At 43.3% G+C, this 9,875-nt stretch overlaps 1 protein-coding gene across 4 annotated transcripts in view; it reads right to left on the bottom strand.

Moving 5' to 3' along the window:
* Window positions 1-9,875, bottom strand: part of LOC109958933 (protein shisa-9) — an 83,617-nt gene that overhangs the window by 68,095 nt on the left and 5,647 nt on the right. Inside the window, exon 1 of one of the 4 annotated variants that reach the window (XM_020597918.1) lies at window positions 5,495-5,515. The exons of 1 other annotated variant lie outside the window; for it this stretch is intronic. The gene's annotated coding sequence lies outside the window, so the exon portion shown is untranslated. Of the gene's footprint in view, window positions 1-261; window positions 1,368-1,394; window positions 2,100-5,494; window positions 5,516-9,875 lie in introns of those variants that run through there. 2 more of the 4 variants (XM_020597916.1, XM_020597919.1) reach the window with 2 other exon arrangements.

Raw genomic sequence — 9,875 nt, 5'->3', positions numbered from 1 at the left:
AAAAGAATTCAATCTCCCATCTCAACATGCTCCTAACAGGAGTGAATGAGTCCCTGGTGAGCAGGCATTTGTTTTCACAGACACATCACAGCCCCTGGCAGTTTATTGTGTGTGTGTAGCAGAGCTAATAAATACTCCAAGATTTAGGAAATGTCACCTTTCACAAACCCATATGTCATTTGCAGACAACAGAGGCGTTTGTAGACAAATCCAAATCTGGAGGCTTGGAGGGAATCCAGTTTAAGAGGGCGTGTTACCTACGAATGAACTTGCCTCTGGCATTTCCAGCAGTACGCTCCCCTGCTGAGCGGATGAATAATCCTTAAAGTGAGAACTCTGGGTTCCTGACGGCACTAGCAGAAAACGGTGACAGATTCCTCTCAAAGTTGTAGATCACTCCTATGGGAAAGGCTTTTCACTCCGGAGACACACTCATATTCCGGAGTGGATAACAGCTCTAATGCTCGTCTCCGTTTGAGTTTAACCATTTCTCATGTCCAAGAAAAGCTTCAGCCAGAGTTTTCCACTTCTTCCTCAGAACTCAACTTGCATCTATCACCCTCCTGCTCTGTATGTCACTGCTCAAAGGAAGTTTTTTTATTTTTATGGTGGGGATCTTTTCATTGCGACCTGAGTTGGCTTTGGTGAATGTTACCCCCTCCTTCAGAAGGATAGCTCCAGTCTTTCAGACCCTGATGTCTTTGAGTGATATTAAATATTCAGCTTTTATTTTGTAAAGATTACGTAGGATATGTCCTTCCTCTTTCCAGCCAACAGGTAAACTCGGTTGTTCAGAACTCTTTAAAACATTGCTCCAGTCTCTTCACAAGCCCAAATGATGTGATAATTATGGTCCAAAAGCGTCCCTCTTGCACCTGAAGCGTTTTCTCTCACACAGCTCAGATCCCCCCAGGGACACTGCTCACTCTGTAGCTTTTAAGTGACACACACACACAGTCCAGTGGCTTTTTGTGCGCAGTGCTTGCAAGGCTCTTGTTGCTGCTGCTCTGTGCACACCCCCACTCCTTTCTTTGGATCTCCTTGGACCCAGGACACCAATCAGGTACTTTGTAATCAGCCTGCTCACTCCTGCCCTACAAGTGCTAAGACCACGGGGTGAGGAGAACGAGAGAGGGAGGGGGGAGGGCTGTTGTTGTGATACAGAATGTCTGATCTTAGTCTTAGTGCTGCTGCATCCATGACTCATGAGAAGCTGTAATAAAAGAGAAACATGCTGGAACTGATTGACCAGAGTGCAGTGATTGTCCTTTGAGGATTCTTTTTCCCGTGGTCTGCTTTTAGCTCAGTCTTGATTATGCATCTTTTCCCCACTCTGATTTTAACCTCCCTCCTCCCTGTGATATTTCTGCCCCTTCCTCTCTTCCTCAACTTACCTCTCCCCCTCCTCTCTGCCCGAGTAGGGCTTTTCTCCTTGCTGAGGTGATATCAGCGAGTCAGAGAGCCCGTGCACTGCCCTCTGCACCGTCAGCAGCGCATTTGCACAAGCCTCATCGGAACAATACTCCCCTAGCCCATTCAGACGACAGAGACAAGTGGAGATGTGGCAGCCAAACAGCAGTGTGGCGCCAAGGGCTGATCAGAAAATATCCTGTTTTCAACAGAAACCCTCTTGGAAATACAGGACTGTCTGCAGCAGCGGCTCTTTGTTGCTTCAACTCAGTTGCCAGTTTTTCAAATTTTCCATTAGGATCAATGTTTGTTTTTTTTTTCCTTTTTTCTCCCACTGAGCAAAATTGGACAAAAAAATGTCAAAGCATTAATATGCAACAGTTTTAGACAAGTGCTGCATATTATCTCAGTTTGTGTGCACTGGATTTTGCTGTCAGTTCAGTCCTTGTCCAGCTGCAGCTTCTTTGAAAACAGGCATAATTTGATATATATGTATAGGAATTTTATATATATATCATATGTATGTGTTTTCACAGGTGCTCTGCTTGTGGGATGCTCCAAACAGAAGTGGAAAGAACGAGTAGAAGAAATAAAATGCCTATTTTTAAAATTCCCTCTTCCCCCTTTGTTGCTGCTTCTTCATCAGTGTGTATTCCTTTTTCCTCGCTGCGTTGCTGCTCAGTACGTCTGTATCCCGTCCGCCGGTGGTGTTTGCGCTACTGCTGCTGTTCTCTGGCAGGACTGGGCGACAATATCTCTCACACACACCCTCGCTCTCCTTCTCACACTCCTCCCTCTCTTGCTCACTCCTCCCCTCATTTTTTTTTCACACTCATTTTTGTGAGCTCTTACGCTCTCTCTCTCATTGTGTCACTGACGCTCTCTCCTCTCAGTTTTGTCCCATTTTGTTTTCTGACTATCACTCCGTGCCCTTTTTCCTTAATACTCACTCCATCCCTGCCCTCTTTTGTTTTTATTTCCATTCATCTCTGTACACCCCCTGTCTAGCTAACCTTTTCACTTTGCTTTGGCTCCCTCTTTTTTTGTTCTCCAGTCATTACTGAGCTTTTATCTGCTCTCCTTTCATCCATCCCCAGATTTTCTGCCTCTTTCTCCTCTTTCCCAAAATGCACATCACTCCTAACAAATGAGAGCATTGGTGCGGACTGAGTGACACGTTGCAATGTACAGGCATGCATGTGTGATGATGTCTATACTGTATGTGTGTGTATAATTACTGCGCTAATAGCTCTGCACATCCTCATCTTTGTCTGAGCATGTGTGGAACATGTATGGTGCTGCAGTCTTTCAAGTCGCATTTAGGGAGAGAGAGAGTAAAGGGATGGATGGAGGGAGATGAGTGAGAGTGAGATAAAGAGAGGAAGGCAGAAAGAGAAGGGAGAGAGAAGAGGACACTGGAGCAGCTGCCAAAGAGAGAGGGAGAAGGGACTTGACAGAGGAGCAGGGGATGGAAAGAGGGGCAGAATTATTGCAGAGAAAGGAGGAGGATTAAGAAACATGGGGATAGCAACTGAATAAGAAGTGACAGAGGGATAGTGGGGGGGAGTGACAGAGAGATATAGATAGGAAGAGAGTGCAGACAGGTAGGAGGGGAAAAAGCTATTTCAAGAGAAAGACGTATAGCACTTGGAGAGAAAGAATATTTTTCAAAAAAAGTGCAGAGACAGTTGAAATTCCCAGGAAAAAGACAGAGGAGTGTTATGAATTCTGAATGATCCCAGATACAGTGTTTAATGTGGACTTTTTAAAATCTTAAAGAAGAAGAAGAGGTAGCGCCTTTGGATCTCAAGCCCTGGGCAAACCTCATCAGAAAACAGTGAGGAAGAAGAAAAAAAAGCAAAGGAAGTGCCGCTTAATATTTTATCATGTTTTTAAGTGGATCTTAAATATTCCTTTTCCCTTCACCTTCTCCTATTTCAGCTTTCTACTTGTTCCCTTCTTACACACTCGGTACAAATGATTTTTTGTTTGAGCTACACTTTTTTGGGGGGGTTGTTTTTCCTGCAGCTCATCTTCACTCATTCTTTACACTCTGTCCAGTCTTCTCAGCCTAAATTTGCTGAAAATCTTTGGCAAAGTGCAGAAGGAATTATGTCAAGAACACACTTACAAAATGCACACTCCCATGACTTCACACTATAGTTCTGTGATGTGCCTCCTCCTTCCCCTAATCTGACATTTAAAAATGATGCATTTCCTCTGATGGCAGGCCATAATCTAGAAAATTCAATCAAAGCAGTTGTGAATGAAGACACGTGCCCCATCAAATACACAGGGCATGGCATCTCAGTGCTCAGAAAAGCAGTGAGACATAGAAGTGAAGGGTGTCGGCTGACAAGAAAGAGGGATGAGATGATGGAGAGGCACAAAGACAAAATGAGTGAAGGCGTCCTGGAGGAGAGATAGAGGGCAAAGGGTACAGATTGAATGGTAGATCTATCTTAAATCATTTCACTCTCCTTCTTTGCTTGGCTGCAGCCTAATAGCACACGTTGATCAGTCTCTGTTCCCGTTGTCCTCCTTTAGCTCTCTTTTTCCTGCACAGGGGATTTGATACAAGTATTAGGCAGTAAAGATAGCAAAGCTACCATCTGCATTTGTTTACTTCACAAACGTATCTGGAAGTGAATGGGCACTGCATCTAAAGTCATCTAGATTGAATTATCTGTCCTAAATTGTCTGTCATTTTTACTTCATCCATAACTTTAGCTACTAGACAACCAGCCCATTCTACAATCATGTTACTATATATATATGTCAGCAGAATGGGAAGAACAGAAGCTCACATTATTCCTAGGTGGTGTTAGCCCAATGCTAACCTTACAGTGATACCAGACAAACAGGCTAAACTAGCTACTGTAGGTGGGGGATATTGTCAATTTTAGAAGCTCCCATTAAGTCCAACTCAGAGGTCGAAGGCTGATTATGGTGTAAATGATATGACATGAATGCAGCAATGAAGCCTGTTGACATCAACAGTTAAAATAGAGAAATTAAGGCAGTTTCAATTCACTCCATGGGGTTGTGGTGAGTTGGGAATTTTTTGTGTGTTGCACCATCCATTTTCATTTACCCGTCCTTTGTTCATGCTCCCCAAGAGAGGAATGGTTTGCAGACAGTTATGAGCCGGAGCCGATGGAAGTACAAAGGAAAATATGATTGCACCGGACTACACTGTACTGGTGGTGTGCCAACAAGGCCTCCAGCCTGGGAGCGTCTCCTGTGGCGGCAGGCATACCAGATCTTTGTTGTCAAGGTTACAGCAATAAACGTGCAGTCAAAGACTAAAAGTTCGTTGCCGAGTAAGGTTATTGAACATGAATCTTGGCAAACGTCTGAATATTGGTTTTGAATCTACACACCAGTGTAGTTAGCCTGCAGTCTACTGGTGCATGTTTTGGCATCGTTGAAATTACATTATTAGCAGTTTGTTTGCATTGTACAGACCATAATCACCTGATGGAGCCTGAATCTAATAATGAGAAACTCTGAGTGCCATTTTTCTATGAAATCTAAACAGATGTATGGATGTAAATAAATTCTCAGTGGATGATATGATCCTCCCACTACAGAGTGAGCTCTGCAGATCGGAGCGTTTCTGTTTGACTCCGTTACGATTCAGAGCAGAAGTGCTGCAATGTTCGTATCAGTCCGGTGACGGGCAGGTGAGGAGAGGGAAGGGGGACAAATATAAGTGTAGAAATTCAGATGCTGTTCATTTCTGGATAATTTGTTCATGTTTATGAGCAGGTGGCTCTCTTCTCTTTTCATGGCTCACTCTCTCCAGCTTTTCTTTCCACCTCTGTCCTTGTCACCAAACAGACTCCTTTCTTTTGATGCCCTTCATTTTTCTTCTTCTCATCTTTCACCTCCGCTCCTTACCTCTCCTCTCCCACTCACCCTTCATTAAATTTTACAAGAAAACTCGAGGGTAAACATGATTCAAAGCCAGCCTCTCTCTCCCTCTTCATCTCTGTCACCTTCCCGCCTCCACTGCCACTTCAGGCCACATCCGTTCTTTACCTTCACCTCATCCTTTCCTCAGTCCAGCTCCATTTCTCACCTCATCCTCCCATCTTTTCATCAAGCTGTCTCCCACGGCTCTCAGACTCCAGTGTGTGCACCACACCATGGCACACCTGTCACTCCCACTCCGTCTCTCGGCTCATGGGAGGGCTGACTTTTTCTTAGCGTGTCACTCCCTCTCGTCGGCTATAGCTGCTCATCATTCCTGTATTTTCTCACTGTCACTCACTATAGATTAGTTCAGGGTGGAGAAAAAGGATGGAGTTATCTGATAGCAACACAGAGAAGGCTGTGAGCGCATACAAAGTGAGAGGGAGATGAGAAAAAAAAAAATTAGAAATGAACATGGAATAATTTGGGAGAAAGTGTGACCTGACTGACATATCACTGCAAATTGAACATGCTGCATTAAACATGTATCATACTTGCATATTAGTATTTACTGTAAAAAGGGCAAATGTGAAAGAATGGTGCAACATTTTGGAAATATGCATACTCACTTCCAAGAGCAAGATGTGAGGATAGATATCTCTCTCATATCTGTCAATTAAATATTAAACTCCAGCCAGCTACAGCCTAGCCAAAGGACTGGAAACAGGGCAAAGCAGCAAAGATTGGCCAGCAGTAGGTGTGCAGTAGGTGTGCAGGTCATGAAAAAGAATCCACTGCTCCAACATTTAATCCCTAAGCTGTTCAGACGTCACTGTATCAGTAACAATTTAAAAAAAAACTGAATTTTCTGTTTAGTTTATTACTGGAATGCACAACTTGAAAGGGGTTATACTCTAGAATAGTCCATACAGTAATAAGTCTCTTTTCTCTGTTTTCCTTTGTATTTTATAAGGAGGTCTCCCATGTGCAGATCAGTGACTGCTGGTAATTTAAGGCTTTGTTTTAACCAGCCTATTCAGTCAGCTATCCAAAACAGCCATTTAGTTTGATGATGGTAACAAAATACTCAGTTCATCTACCAGAACATCCACTTAATCCAGCAGCCACCGAGCCAAACAGTCAACCAATGCGATGACACAGCAAATTCCGCTGTATTCACAACCCTCACACCAACATTCATTTTTTAACCAAAGCTGCTATTATACTGCCGGTGGCCTCGGCTTAACTACATTTATTGGCAGAGAATTCTCAAACCATATACACTAGGCGCGGGATTGCATTTGTGTTTAAGCTCACTTCTTCCATCCATCACACCTTTCTACATGATTTAAAGCATAGTACCTTCAGCTTGTGTCAGAGACACATGAAAGGATACAAGACCGTGCGTCATGACACAGGCAGCACTGTTCAAGTGATTCATCATTTGGTCCAGGACATTTAATTACTCCACTGTCAGGCCACAACACAAGTTAAAATGGCTTGATTTCCAACAACAACATGTACAATAAGTAGCTGCTCCACGGTCCAGTAGCTGAGCTCAGCATTGCTTTCAGTTAATTTATAACCAAAATACCTCAGGGTAGAGGTTTTCACAGGCACAAACTCAACATGCATGCTGTAAATTCATTTTAAAAAGAAACCCAACCCACAGGATGCAAGAACAGCCAGACCCAACCTGAACAGACCTGATACAAAACACAGTTGCCCCAAACAGGGCACCATCCTTGACCTATTCATGTCAGTGATGTCCCTGTTGGGACAAAACTATTTCTATACAAATGGACTACAAGACATCCAGAAGGGAGTAGCTGAAACTCGCTGTACATCATTGTAACTGTGTAGTATACAGGGTTGTCACTGTAAAGGCCTATTGGACAATTTGAATTAAAGAATTTTTTGTTTTTCAAAGACAAAATAATTCTATAAAACACAATCAGCATTGCTCTGTTAATATGAAAACGGGACAGTTGTTCGTCTACACGATGTAGACCTGGAACAGAATGGGAGCCTGTCCCGCTCGATGTATGCTGGGATGAGCTCCATCGACCGTGCAGAAGATAAATGGGTATAAATAATGGATGGACGGAAATCATTCAGAGATCAGCAATCAGTTAACCAAACGCCCAAGGAGCCACCAGTAGACGTCAATAGAAGGTCACTCCGTGTGTCGCTGTGGGAGGTCTGTGTCATTATAAACAGTCTCCATTTCATCCTAACGCAGTCACAGTCCCCTGCAAAGCCACCCATTGTGTGCATGGGTCAACAGGGACAGCAGCAGTAACACAATCAGCCAGTCAGAGATGAGATCCGTCTTCACTTGTGCCTCAGAAAGCAGGACAAAGTGGAGAGAGATGAAGGAAGGGTGTGCACGAGAGAGAAGGACAGAAAGGTCACTCGAAGGTGAACAAAGAAAAGAGTGGGGATGGTGTGGGTGCTGTGAGGGTACAGCGAGGCAGCAAATCTATTATTACAGTCATTTTGTGTCTCCTGGTAGTTTTGTTTTGTTAAAGCTTTTTCCCCTTGGTGCTAGTTTTGCATCTGTCCATAGTAATTTTGAATGTTGGGAGTCGTTTTGTCACATTTTGCTCATAAAACAACTACACAACATGCATGGTTGTTTTGTGAGCAGTCATTTTACTTTGCATTAGAATTGTATTGAGTTTCTTTTTGCGTTTGTGTCTCAAGACTCCAGGTTGAGTCTTGTTTTATGTCTCTGTGGTCATTTTGCATCCGTTTGTTGTCCTAGTAATTGTTTTGAGTCTCTTCTTGTGTCTTTTTGTGGTCACACCACTTATTCTGTAGCGGGTTTCTGTCTCTGATGTTATTTAATGTCTCTCATCATTTTGTGGTTGTAATAACTTTGTTTCCTTATGTGTTTTGTGGCACTTTGTAGTCTTTTGACTGACTTAAGAAATGTTAGGCTCCAGACAGTGACCTGTGCACACGCATGCACAGAGGTTTAAAGCCCTTAAAGTAACACATTTGATTAGCTACACAGTGTTAGGATCCATAACTCACACGTGTGATATTTCATAATTAGTCTCATTATAAGTGATATGTGCATGTAGTTGGACTTGGTGGATCAGCCCAGTTCAGGCCTGATGTTCTGGTGCATTACTGCTGATGACACCACTGTAGATCTCACAGTGCCTTTCCCTGGAGCTCTTTATCCATCTCTGGATTTCTCACCACACTTCCAGAAACACATTCCAACTTGTGCAGTCGATTACCTCCCTGCCACACAGACCTCAGAGCACTTTGGGGCTTTTGTGAAAAGCTGTTAACAGAAAATCCCATGGGCTTTATGTGTCAGTCCTGTAACAGACTGGTGACCTGTCCAGGGTGAACCCCACCTCTCACCCAGTGTCGGCTGGAATTGGCTCTAGCCCCCCTGCGACCCTATTCAGGAATAAGCGGTAGAGATAATAGTGGAAATGTGACATATTTTGTTAAGTAAACTGTTTCCATGAGGATATTTTTCCTGTTCTAAAGTTCACACTGAGCTGGTTGTGTCCGAGTTTCCTTTTTAATTTGACCCTAAAAGCTTCTTCAAAGAGAAACTTGGGTCAAGGACGGTCATGGCAGCGCCTGGCTAGTTTTGCATCTGTCCATAGTAATTTTGAATGTTGGGAGTCGTTTTGTCACATTTTGCTCATAAAACAACTACACAACATGCATGGTTGTTTTGTGAGCAGTCATTTTACTTTGCATTAGAATTGTATTGAGTTTCTTTTTGCGTTTGTGTCTCAAGACTCCAGGTTGAGTCTTGTTTTATGTCTCTGTGGTCATTTTGCATCCGTTTGTTGTCCTAGTAATTGTTTTGAGTCTCTTCTTGTGTCTTTTTGTGGTCACACCACTTATTCTGTAGCGGGTTTCTGTCTCTGATGTTATTTAATGTCTCTCATCATTTTGTGGTTGTAATAACTTTGTTTCCTTATGTGTTTTGTGGCACTTTGTAGTCTTTTGACTGACTTAAGAAATGTTAGGCTCCAGACAGTGACCTGTGCACACGCATGCACAGAGGTTTAAAGCCCTTAAAGTAACACATTTGATTAGCTACACAGTGTTAGGATCCATAACTCACACGTGTGATATTTCATAATTAGTCTCATTATAAGTGATATGTGCATGTAGTTGGACTTGGTGGATCAGCCCAGTTCAGGCCTGATGTTCTGGTGCATTACTGCTGATGACACCACTGTAGATCTCAGTGCCTTTCCCTGGAGCTCTTTATCCATCTCTGGATTTCTCACCACACTTCCAGAAACACATTCCAACTTGTGCAGTCGATTACCTCCCTGCCACACAGACCTCAGAGCACTTTGGGGCTTTTGTGAAAAGCTGTTAACAGAAAATCCCATGGGCTTTATGTGTCAGTCCTGTAACAGACTGGTGACCTGTCCAGGGTGAACCCCACCTCTCACCCAGTGTCGGCTGGAATTGGCTCTAGCCCCCCTGCGACCCTATTCAGGAATAAGCGGTAGAGATAATAGTGGAAATGTGACATATTTTGTTAAGTAAACTGT

This window comes from Monopterus albus, unplaced genomic scaffold (assembly GCF_001952655.1).
Source record: "Monopterus albus unplaced genomic scaffold, M_albus_1.0 scaffold35.1, whole genome shotgun sequence".
In the NCBI taxonomy this organism is placed as follows: Eukaryota; Metazoa; Chordata; class Actinopteri; order Synbranchiformes; family Synbranchidae; genus Monopterus; species Monopterus albus.
Note: the sequence above shows the minus strand (reverse complement) of the source record. Positions and strands in the feature narration are given on the sequence as shown.